Genomic DNA, 13,360 nt, shown 5'->3' on the forward strand with positions numbered 1-13,360 from the left:
TTGATCACAGGGACCACCCGGCCAGTATCCGGCACGGAGGATCGGCTGCCTTGGTGCTCACCCAATAATTAACAGATACCATCTCACTCGAGTCCTAATGGACGGCGGTAGTAGTCTTAATCTGATATATCAGGACACCGTCCGCAAGATGGGGATAGACCCATCCAGAATAAGCCAAAGTAACCCCACCTTTCAAGGAGTGATACCAGGCATTGAGGCCCGCTACTGAGGCTCCCTCATATTAGAGGTGACATTTGGTTCTCCCGAAGAAGAGAGGAACTACTCTTTGACATCGCGCCCTTCAGCAGCGGTTATCATGCATTACTCGGAAGAACGACCTTCGCTTGCTTTAATACAGTACCGAACTACGTCTGCCTTAAACTTAAGATGCCCGGTCCACGTGGCGTCATAACTGTTAGCAGAAACACAGAGCAGTATGCGGCGGCTCTCATAGCAGGACACTAAGCGGCCTCTCCCATCAGAACGCATGATCAGTCGTTAAGATCACGGACACGGTTAGACGAGTCCAGTGCACCACCGTCAACAACAGCCCAGATAAACCTGAGCTGGGTGCCATACATATATCCCCATAAATGGTACCAGGGGCTGCAAACATGTAATAAAGCCCACAATTCGGCTTGCCTTATTAATAGGCCAATATCTTCTCGCACGCTTACTCTTTTACATGAGTTTTCGTTTTTACAGACACTATTCATGCGACACACTTCCAGGATACGGCACAACAGAGACAAAGGCGCAGACGTGCAGTAGGGCCCTGCTCAAAGGTTTCTCTTTAGATTAAGCCCCTGTGTAAACCTTCTTTTCTGTCTTTTGTTGCTTGACATCCCGTGGGTATTCAATACACCCACAGCGGATACTGGCGTTATAGGCATTTCGCCACGACAGATCAATGCACATACCTGGAAATACAGGGTTCATATTGAAGGGCGTTGCTCAGCCCAGTATATGTTATAAAGTCCGAATACCTTCGAGAGTGTTCGGCATCGCGAGTTTGGCCTTATATACATCAGCTCCGAATCATGTCTTTGGTCAAATGTTGGGTCTGCCCGGCTCCTGGGTTTGCTGCCTTATGTTCCGTTTTATCGGCTAAGGCGGCCAAAGGAGAACTACTGCGATTGTGCCCTGGTTATTCCGGATGAGCACCTCAGTAGAGAAAGCCGAAAACTGACTGTCATGATACAGCGAGAGACTGGTCAACCATTCGAGGACTCATCGGAATCTATAGGATTCGTCCGCATTAACGAAGGACCATTTCCCAGTCACGTACATACGCACCCCTATCCGGATGCACGCGGAAGTACTAAGGGCTACATAGTAGCCCCACCATTAAACTTCTATGGCTAAGTGAAAGTGTTACAGCTATATAGTCTGGTTGCCTGGTTCGACGTGCGATCACCTCCTTAATGGACCACGACGTTGGATCAAGTGTCATTACGCATATTTTTTCGAACACCCCCGCATTATATGCGTGGGGGTTAAAGCCAACGACTGCTAACTTTCAAGTTATATGCATACATAAGCGGCCACGCAGGAGGCATTATAACACTTTCAGGCAAAAGTATAAACACAGCCTATATATTTAACACATAATTGTTTACAATTAATCAACTTGTCACTCGAACATGACATTCTTCGAGCACTGAGCCTCTATTATACGGGCACCTTCTATGACCTGCTCAAAATAGTGCTCGGCTGGGTCCTGGCTTCCTGCCGGACTCTGGGTTGCAATGCTGGTGGTCCCCATATCTGCCCAATATGTCTTAACACGGGCAAGGGCCATCCGCGCACCCTCTATGCACGTCGACCTTTTCATGGCATCGATGCGTGATCCGGCGCCAAATAATTGTTGCACTAAACCAAAGTAACTGTCCGGCCTCGGTCCCTTCAGCCATAGATGGTCTATTACATACCTCATTGCAAGACCGGAGAACCTATGGAGCTCGGCTATAGCGGCCATCCTCTCACTCAATGGCAATGAGCGCATTGGAGCGCTAAATTGCGACCAGAACAACCTTTCTATTTCATTATCTTTATGATCCTTGAATAACTTGGTCACATCAGCCGTACTTTTCGCCAAGTCCGCATACTCATCTGTAGCGCTCCAAAGCCGATCCAAAGGAGCATACTTTGGATCTAAGAACTTCATCCGCAACAAATATGGGCTTCCAGCTGCGATTTCTCCGGCTTGTCAAAGTTCCTCCCGCGTGTCTCTAATTTCAGAGCGCGTCTCCTTAGCCGCATCCAGGGCCATCTTCAGGTCAGCCGCCTTTACCTGATCCTCCTTCTAAAGAATCTCATACAGGCCGGCGGCGTCCCTCAACTCCACAGCCATCTCGGCTATCTTTTCTTTGCTTCGGTGATGAGCAGCCTGTTCGGCTCTCAAGTCTTCGACTGCCTTTAGGGCAGCCGCATTGCTAGCCCGGGCTTGTTCCTTGGCTAGGGCAAGCTCCGCCCTTAGGGCCTCAATGGCAGCAGCTCCGCCTGCTGCCCCATCATACTATATCAATATTACAATCCTCTTAATATTTCCTAAACAAATGAGGAAAAGATGAGCGCATACTCTATGACTCGTCAAGTCGCTTGTTTACAAGCGTGATGTCGGCATCCAACACATCAATCTGCTGCCTCAGTCTGGCAAATTCAGAGGTCCGGTCTACCGTCGGACCCTTAGCAACCTGCGCATGAATGCAGTATGATCATTACCTGAGAGTGTGATCCTCTGTTTGCCGCCTAGGGCTGGCAACTAGAGTCTCAGGGGATACTATCTATACGGAGCACACCTAGCGCGTGCGGTACAACCAAAAATTGTGTATTTCATCGCGTTCCTCGAAGCCTTTGAGCAAGCTTCCAAACTTCATTTAACTCGCTTGTGGCGGACGAAATCTTCTCCAACACAGTACCCATTAGCGTACGGTGCTCCTCCGAGAGAGCAGCTTGCTCAAGGAGGCCCGTCAGTATGTTCGGCCGGGCACCGGACTATCCCGGACCCTTCTCATTGCCCTCCGTGGGAGCCGAACGTGCCGGGCTCGGGGCGGCCGAAGTGTTAACTTTCGGCCTTAGCGGATCTGGACTCCTCCGTGACGACACCTCCGAGTCGCCTGCCCCATGGGGCAGAGAGGCAGGTGGGGTTTCACTCTCCATCATCTCCGGAAGAAGATCCCCCGAAGACGAACCTTGTTGAGACGAGCTACTAGCCGGACTGCAAAAAAATATAGATCCTGGTTATTGTTCTCAAAGGAAAAAGCAATAGCTTTGTCAGGACCCCGACTCGATGTCACATCGATCTAGCCGGTAACACCTCATATCACTTTGCGGCCTCACGCACGGTATCCCCACGGGTGTCGCCTTACCTTTGCCCGGGACCGTTTGCGCCTTTTGGCTCACGTATATGATAGTGTCGCTACCATCCATATGATAAGGAGCCCGGGCTGACATGACTAGTCGTAAACCCAAAGTGGCACAGACTTACAGGGACAGGCATCCATGACCCAGCATCGGACGTGTCGGTCATCAGCGAGTGAATCCAGGCTGTAGCACTGGGCTAGCAGGACTCCGGTAAACCGGGCTGTAGCGGGCTAACAGGACTCCGGTACTCAAAGCGTGACATTTCCCCGAAGGGACAGACACATGAACGAAGAAGGACACATGCCGGCCAGCCTAAGTGTTCCGGAGCAGTAGCAAGCTACCATGGCTCAGTGGAAAACACTAGGAGACATTTCCCGGTAAGAGAGGCTACTAAAGATAAACAACTAGATGGTCAGATCCCACACATACCAAGCATTTCAATAACATACACACAATATGCTCGATATGTGCAAACACAACATGGCATCACAACATGACTCTACGACTCAAGTAATTTATTCAATAGGCTCCGAGGAGCGAGATATTACAAACAGGGGTCTCATGACCCAACATTCAGAGCATACAAATCAAAGCACAAGCGGAAGCTATCATGTCTGGGTACAGACATCTATAAATGAAAAAGGCTGAGAAGCCTGACTATCTATCAGATCCTGTCGAGGGCACAAGATTGTAGCTGAGGTAACAAGCTAAACATCGAAGTCCACGCGAAACTACTAGCGAGACCGAAGTCTCTCTGCAAAAACATAAATAGGCAAACGTGAGTACAAATGTACCCAGCAAGACTTACATCAGAACTATCTACATATGCATCATTATCAACAAAGGGGATGGTGGGGTTTAACTGCAGCAAGCCAGCTTTGACTCGGTGGCTATCCTGAACTACGACTGCGAGTAACTCTTTTGAGGTGGCGCACACGAGTCCACATATTCACCATATCAATACACCACTATGGATCCGCTCCCGTCTCCCTACGAGAACGCCATCCATAGCACTCACGCTTATCTTGCGTATTTTAGAGTATCCACTTTCACTTGTCTATGAACTGATATAAGCAACCCAGAGGTCCTTTTCCGTGGACACGGCTATTCGAATAGATTAGGTTAACCCTGCAGGGGTGTACTTCTTCATACATGTTTCCACCACTTAGCGTCTGCACACGACATGTGCTCGGCAGACTTCAAGCGAAAGCCGACGTGGGTGTAGACCACGACCTACCTAAACACTCAAGTCTCTAGTCCAGGTTTATCGCCTATTCGGGTTCCATCCATGAGGAGATCCGGCCGGAGTTTCGCTCACAGCCCCAAACGATGTGAACAGGGTTCCGTGACACCAAACAGGCGCCCGGTATACCCGGCCACGTGCCTACCGCATCACAGCCCACCCCTACGGTCAGCGCTGTCCACGGCCTCCAGCATACTACAAACACCAGAAACTACTTGCAACTCCTGGACAGAGGACAAGGGTGAATAAGAAGTCGAGCGGGGTCATATTTCAGGGCCCAATGTATGGTAGTAGCTGAATCATGGATCACAAACACAGAACTCAGTTCCTGAGGACGGCTACAATGAGACAACCCACCATGTACTCCTACATGGCCTCTCACCGCTACCTTTACCAAATCGTGTTCACACACTTAGCTCACACACAGTAGGACATGTTCACACACCTCTGATTCATCCCCGATGAATCAGACCTGACTCGACTCTAAGCAATAGCAGGCATGACAAACAAGCATGAATGAGTAGGCACAACAGGGCTCAAACAACTCCTACTCATGCTAGTGGGTTTCATCTATTTACTGTGGCAATGACAGGTCATGCAGAGGATAAAGGGGTTCAACTACCGCAGCATGTAACAGATGATTCGGTGTTGTCCTAATGCAGTAAAAAGAGAGCAGGAGCGAGAGAGTGGGATTTTATCGGAATGAACAAGGGGGTTTTGCTTGCCTGGCACTTCTGAAGATAACATTGAGTCTTCGTCAGTGTCAACGATCGCATCATCGGTGTCACGTCTATCGAGAGGGGACAATTACCGGCAAATACAGAAAAGACACGATCAATGCAATGCACAATATGATGCATGCTATGACATGGCAATATGAATGTGTTTTGGGCTAATGCACCTAAAACCAGATTAAATGAAGTTGGTTTGAATCCAAAATTCAAATTCAAACTCCATATGGGGTTATTTAAATGTCATTCACTTCATTTGTCCTAAACAGTAGTGATAAGTTGTTCTAACATGCATGAAAATGGTACAGATGGATTCCTTGAATTTTTCTGATAATTTTTCATATATAATTTATTTAATTTGGAGTTACGGTTAATTTTCTATGATTTTTAGAAGTTTTAGGCATTTTCTGGAATTTCCTGAATATTTAGAATTAAAATAATTCCAGAAAATGAATTATGGCGTCAGCATGACCTCATGCTGACCTCAGCAGGTCAACGGGCGGTCCAGGTCAAACCTGACGTGTGGGGTCCACACGTCAGTGACACAGGGGCTAATCCCGCGTTGACCCGGGCTTTGACCCACTACGGGGCCCACTGTCAGTGGCTGTGGGGGGGTGTTTAGAGCGTCATTAGTGCTAATTAGGCGTGCCACGTCGGCAGTCGCCGGAGTGTCGCCGGCGACGACCACGGCCGACAGCGGAGGTGCGCCGTGCGCTCGCTACGGAGCACCATTTGACGTGCGGTTTGCTCCTACGGGTTCCTGGGAGGAAGGCGCATCTAAAGAGGTAAGTGACAGCAGCTGGGGTGGCCGGAGCTGCCGGCGGCGAGCTCCTTTGCGGCTGCCGGAGTTCGGGCAATCTCGGGGTCGGGGTTAGGAAGCACGGCAGGAGGAGCTGGGGCGTGCTACGGACTCCTGAGATCACGATGAGCACGTCAGTGGGCTCGGATACGAGCTGGGGTGGAAGAATGGACTGACTCAGATCAGAATGTCATAAGGTATAAGGAGTAAAAAAAGAGCCTTACGTTCCAACCCACAAACAATTCCCCTACATATAACTAAAGAATTTCTAGACTCAACATCGACCAGTTTGGCTTGGAGAACCTACAGGCAGTCCGGCTCTGATGCCAACGCTGTCAGGACCCCGACTCGATGTCACATCGATCTAGCTGGTAACACCTCATATCACTTTGCGGCCTCACGCACGGTATCCCCACGGGTGTCGTCTTACCTTTTCCCGGGACCGTTTGCGCCTTTTGGCTCACGTATATGATAGTGTCGCTAGCATCCATATGATAAAGAGCCCGGGCTGACATGACTAGTCGTAAACCCAAAGTGGCACAGACTTACAGGGACAGGCATCCATGACCCAGCTTCGAACGTGTCGGTCATCAGCAAGTGGGTCCGGGCTGTAGCACTGGGCTAGCGGGACTCCGGTAAACCGGGCTGTAGCGGGCTAACAGGACTCCGGTACTCAAAGCGTGACATTTCCCCGAAGGGACAGACACAGGAACGAAGAAGGACACATGCCGGCCAGCCTAAGTGTTCCAGAGCAGTAGCAAGCTACCATGGCTCAGCGGTAACACTAGGAGACATTTCCCGGTAAGAGAGGCTACTAAAGATAAACAACTAGATAGTCAGATCCCACACATACCAAGCATTTCAATCACACACACAATATGCTCGATATGTGCAAATACAACGAAGCATCACAACATGACTCTATGACACAAGTACTTTATTCATTAGGCTCCGAGGAGCGAGATATTACAAACATGGGTCTCATGACCCAACACTCAGAGCATACAAGTCAAAGCACAAGCGGAAGCTATCATGTCTGAGTACAGACAACTATAAATGAAAAGGCTGAGAAGCCTGACTATCTATCAGATCCTGCCGAGGGCACAAGATCGTAGCTGAGGTAACAAGCTAAACGTCGAAGTCCACGTGAAACTACTAGCGAGACCGAAGTCTCTCTGCAAAAACATAAAATAGGCAAACGTGAGTACAAATGTACCCAGCAAGACTTACATCAGAACTAACTACATATGCATCATTTTCAACAAGGGGATGGTGGGGTTTAACTGCAGCAAGCCAGCTTTGACTCGGTGGCTATCCTAACTACGACTGCAAGCGACTCTTTTGAGGTGGCGCACACGAGTCCACATATTCACCATATCAATACACCACTATGGATCCGCTCCCGTCTCCCTACGAGAACGCCATCCATAGCACTCACGCTTATCTTGCGTATTTTAAAGTATCCACTTTCACTTGTCTATGAACTGATATAAGCAACCCAGAGGTCCTTTTCCGTGGACACGGCTATTCGAATAGATTAGGTTAACCCTGCAGGGGTGTACTTCTTCACACACGCTCTCACCACTTACCGCCGTTTACACGACATGTACTCGGCAACCTTCAAGCGGAAGCCCAACGTGGGTGTCGGCCACGGCCTGCCTAAACACTCAAGTCTCTAGTCCAGGTTTATCGCCTATTCGGGTTCCATCCATGAGGAGATCCGGCCGGAGTTTCGCTCACAGCCCCAAACGATGTGTACAGGGTTCCGTGACACCAAACGGGTGCCCGGTTTACCCGGCCACGTGCCTACCGCATCACAGCCCATCCCTACGGTCAGCGCTGTCCACGGCCTCCAGCATACTACAAACACCAGAAACTACTTGCAACTCCTGGACAGAGGACAAGGGTGATTAAGAAGCCGAGAGGGTCCATTGGTTCCGGGCCCAATGCGTGGTAGTAGCTGAATCATGGATCACAAACACAAAACTCAGTTCCTGAGGACGGCTGCAATGAGACAACCCACCATGTACTCCTACATGGCCTCTCACCGCTACCTTTACCAAATCGTGTTCACACACTTAGCTCACACACAGTAGGACATGTTCACACACCTCTGATTCATCCCCGATGAATCAGACCTGACTCAACTCTAAGCAGTAGCAGGCATGACAAACAAACATGAATGAGTAGGCACAACAGGGCTCAAACAACTCCTACTCATGCTAGTGGGTTTCATCTATTTACTGTGGAATGACAGGTCATGCAAAGGATAAAGGGGTTCAGCTACCGCAGCAAGTAACAGATGAATTGATGTTGTCCTAATGCAGTAAAAGAGAGCAGGAGCGAGAGAGTGGGATTTTATCGGAATGAACAAGGGGGTTTTGCTTGCGTGGCACTTCTGAAGATAACATTGAGTCTTCATCAGTGTCAACGATCACATCATCGGTACAACGTCTACCGAGGGGGAACAGCACCGGCAAACACAGAAGAAACATGATCAATGCAATGCACAGTATGATGCATGCTATGACATGGCAATATGAATGTGTTTTGAGCTAATGCAACTAGCAGCAAGTTAAATGGAGTTGGTTTGAATATAAAATTCAAATTCAAACTCCATATGTGATTAAATAAATGCCCTTTAATTGATTTGTGCTAAACATCAGCTATAAGTTGTTCTAACATGCATGAAAATGGTACAAATGGATTCCTTGAATTTTTCCGATAATTTTTCATATATAAATTATTTAATTTGGAGTTACGGTTAATTTTCTATGATTTATTGAAGTTTTAGGCATTTTCTGAAATTTCTGAATTATTTTAGAAAATGATTATCTGCGTCATCATTGCGTCATGCTGACCTCAGCAGGTCAACAGACCGGGTCCAGGTCAAACCTGACACTGGGACCCACATGTCATTGGCTCTGTACTAACAAAGAGTTAGTTTTGTTAAACTAAAAAAGCCAGGGGTTAGTTTAGTGTGTGGGGCCCGGTGGTCAGTGGGTGTGGGTTCGATTAGTGGCGCCATTAGCCGCTAATGACGCCCACGTCGGATGCGTCTACGGTTAGCCGACGGCGACAACCCAGAGCGGCGGTGGCTCACCGGAGTGGCGCTAGGGGCAGCGGCTGTGTGCGCTGAGAGCACCAGGAGGAAGCTCGTGCTCCTGCGCATCCAGCGGAGGCAGCGGAAGGTCGCGGGGCGGCCGGGGCTGACGGCGGCGAGCTCGGCAGCGGCGGCCGGAGCTCGGGTTAGTTTGGGCTCGGCGTTAGGGTGCTCGGGAGGAGGAGCTGGTGGGATCTGCGTGCTCCTGGGAGGGCACCGAACGCGTTGACACACTCAGGCACGAGCGGTGGTGGCTAAAACGACGGCGGCATCATGGCCGGCGGCGATGAGCTTTCGGGCTCGTGGGGAGCGGCGCTACGGCACGGAGGGGAGCATGCTGAGTTAGGGGAGAGGGTCAGTGACTCACGGCGATGACGAGGGGACGCTCGGCGAGGCCGGGGACGGTCCGGAGCCAGCGAATTTGACGAAGATGGCCGGCGGGTCCGAGGTAGAAGACGACGGCGATGGCGGCGATGCAGGGCTTCCGGAGGGTTGTGGATCGGTGGGGAGGAAGAGGGGGTCGAGGCGGAGCTCCTGGGTGCATCGGCGAGGCTAGGGGTGCACGGTGGCTGCGGCAATCGGCGTCGGTGGCGGCGGCTCCGTTCGGGCCCGAGGTGCGGAGCGAGAGGGAGAGCAGGAGAAGGGGATGAGCACGGGAGGGAGTTGAGAGCGGCCTGAGGGTTGCGTGGTGCTCGGGAGAGGCATCCAGACCCTCGGCGGCAAGCAGGAGCTGGCGAGGCGCGTGCTCGCGCGCGTCGGCCACGCGTGCTGTCCTTCTGGCGAGAGGAGAGGGATGACTGGCGTGGCCAGTCTGCTGGGCCGAACTGCTGGGCCAGCTGGTAAGTGGCCCAGGTAAGCCTCTCTCCCCCTTTTTTTTATTTTGTTTCTCTTTTCTATTTCTGTAGTTTTGTTTCTGATTTAGTTTATAGCCCAAATCATTTTAATAAATCCTGCAAATAATTGTGGCCATTAAATGAATTATTACAGAGGCCCTTAACTATTTTCAGAATTGTTGGAGCATTTAAAAATATTAATAGTATTTAAATGCCCCAATTCAAATACAATATGGATTATTCAAAAATCCATAATGGCCCAAGAATATTGGCATCATTTTTGGTAGAGGTTTTTCACCTTTGTCAAAAATCATGAACATTTTTGAAAGCCATTTGGACTTACTTGAAAGTATTTTAGGTGAACCTAGTGAATTCCTTTAATGCTAGGGTTTGAGCAATCCCCATTTCAAGTTCATTCAAAAGTTAAACATGATGCACACATGAGGTCTAGCCTAGTGCATACCAGAAGCTAGGGATGTGACAACTCACCCCCACTAAACAAGAATCTCGTCTCGAGATTCAAGCGTAGGGTAGGATGAAGGGGAAACGCAAACTAGCACAATCTTCACGATCCAGGTTGCACTTCAATTGAATGTTGATTCGTTCACCATCGTTGTATCAAAGTCTTGCTCTGAGAAATCCTGCCAACATGACATGGAGAGAAGAAGGAGACTCTAGAAGGGTCGATCTTCTCGAAGATCGAACAACTCAAGATTAACTCACGAAATGAGACATAGCAACCTCTCTCGAGCTGAGAGACGAAGCACACATCCATAGGAATGGGGTGAAGCAGATGACAAAGGTTCACTAGGTAGACAACAACTCCAGACTTAAGAATGTGGTGATCGGTGGTCAACGTAGCGAGGAGTTGAATTGCCATGATACCACAACGAGGCATCTTAGGGATGGTGACTCGTAGATATATCCCCTTAAGTGGCAAGAAGAATTACCTTTGATTCAGAGATCATTGAAGCTCTTTAAACCAGCCTAAGGCAATTCTCGAGCGATCGTTTGGAGGGGGTCGGTGGAATGGCATACTCGGACTTGGATGATGTGGATTACCTTGTTGAAGACAACGCAATGGATGAATTTGCTTATCACCGGAAATGGAGGAGACCCACGGTAGAATGGCACATTGGCGGTGCAAGCTGGGAACAAAATGCAAATGATGGGAATGATTCTAGTAACTGGGGAGAACCCAACAATAGAGAGTGAATCCACTGTTGAGAAGTTATAGCATAACCGAGGAAGTTGAGAGCAAACCTAGCTAGTGCCGATGGTAACACCTAACGCTTGTGCGTGCTCTCAAGAACTTGAGCATTTCCACAATCATCAAGGTTTTATCAACAACCGCGTCAAGGGTCCGATAAACACAACTTACTACCATGATGAATGGTGATGGACGATGCAGATGCATAGGAGGATAACACTTTCTCAGATTTCACCTTAGCGAGCCAAGGAAATAAAATCTGGATGATCGACCGAGAGACATTTAGCACTCCGCTTCTAATGTTCTCCTTGATGTGCTAGTGTATCCCATTCATAGATATGGTTTGATAACTAGAACATCAAGTAAAAGGTCGGACTTCGGGAGCAATAGAATCCATAAGGAACAGTTTCGGAGGTAAATCCTACGAAATCCTTATGGGAAGGTGGCCAACTTCCTCAAACAAGATATTACAATGATAGGTCTTCCGGCTGGGTGTGTTGGCCACGACATCCACTTTACCGGTTATCGAGGGACCAATATTATAGTTCTTGGGAAATGTTCCAACCATCATAACTGCCTGAGATTCAGATCTGGTTGGTGTCAGGATAATCCAGACTCATCGAGTCTAGGAAGAAAATGAAAGTTTGCAACACAAATCGACGAGATGACGTTGCGAGATTCTTGGGAAATGAACTACGATAGCAAGCTCCAAAACATGAGCTGGTTCTGCTACACATGTGTGAACACGCTGCCTCAGACACACATGATCACATGGTAGTCTTACAATAAAACACTACCGAGTTCTGGTTGGGAACCATCAGCGAGGATATCGAAGTTCTTTCATAAGTCCGGATTAGCTCTTATGAAGATACTCCTCCTTGAACAAATCAGTCAGTGGCTTGGTGTGCTAGGATATACATATGGAATGAAGATGATCAGTCTAACGGACCATAGAATTCTTCGCACGTGCATGACCGACTTGGGATGATTCCAAAGGAGCAAAAACAAACTTTCTCGAATTCACGACGGCAGCTTACATCAAAATGCCCGTGAATCAAAGGAAGTCACTTCTTTCATCAAACAAGTACTTCATGAGCTAGCATGAAGAAAATGCTTTCAAAAGTTTCCAACACTAACTTAATGTTCAACAACATCATGGAGGAGATAAGGATGTTGTCAATGGACTCAACAACAACTCATCGGAATTTCCATATCACTGGACTTCCACCATCGTGTGAACACGGTGATAGCATTGGTCAGACCCAAAAGATATAATGGTGTATGCTCGAGGGATCAACCACGAGAAGACAACATTACGAGCATCGTTGGTTCTGACTTGATTTGACGATAGCCCACATTCAAATCAAAGGATTGATAAGACGATAGGTCCAGCAACTGATCACAGGGACCAATCGATGAAGATATCATCTTTCTTCAACACACACTACACAAGAATATCCCTTTGAAACGAACTAAGTCAGGCAAGCTTTTATCTTCCAACTCTCCAAGTTGTTGTTTAGCTTGACCAACTAGCTCAGGGGTATCCCACACAGATCCTTGGAGAAGGGGTGGTTTACAGGAATAAACCAACTTGATCACGAACTCAACATAGCGGTCAGGTGACAACCTGGTAATATTTCCGAGAAGATATACGGAAAATCACGAACCACCGATATGTTACTAAGCTCGAGAACAATCTCGCTTTTGAGGGCAAGACGATATGATCAAATGAGTGAGGACTTGACAAGATCCTAACTCATCAATCGAGGGGTGCACCGAGATAAGGACTAGGTAGCACGATCAGTCTTAGAGGGATGATTTAAAAACCAACATGCTAAGACTGAAGTTATTATCCTTTAACTACCAAGCAACGAGGTTGCTGGGAGTATTGATTTCACACGCCATGATTCATTTGTCGGCATTCCGGTTACAATAACACAGGAACCGAGGAATGAACAATGATGGCAAAAGTATCACTGTACCAAGAGGTCATAGGATGGTGTGCAATTCCTATAACAATCCCGATATAAAAGATGGTAATACTCCAAGGTAGAACAGAGCAAAAGCTAGATTGG

The sequence above is a fragment of the Triticum aestivum genome, chromosome 7B (genome assembly GCF_018294505.1).
Source record: "Triticum aestivum cultivar Chinese Spring chromosome 7B, IWGSC CS RefSeq v2.1, whole genome shotgun sequence".
Lineage (NCBI taxonomy): Eukaryota > Viridiplantae > Streptophyta > Magnoliopsida > Poales > Poaceae > Triticum > Triticum aestivum.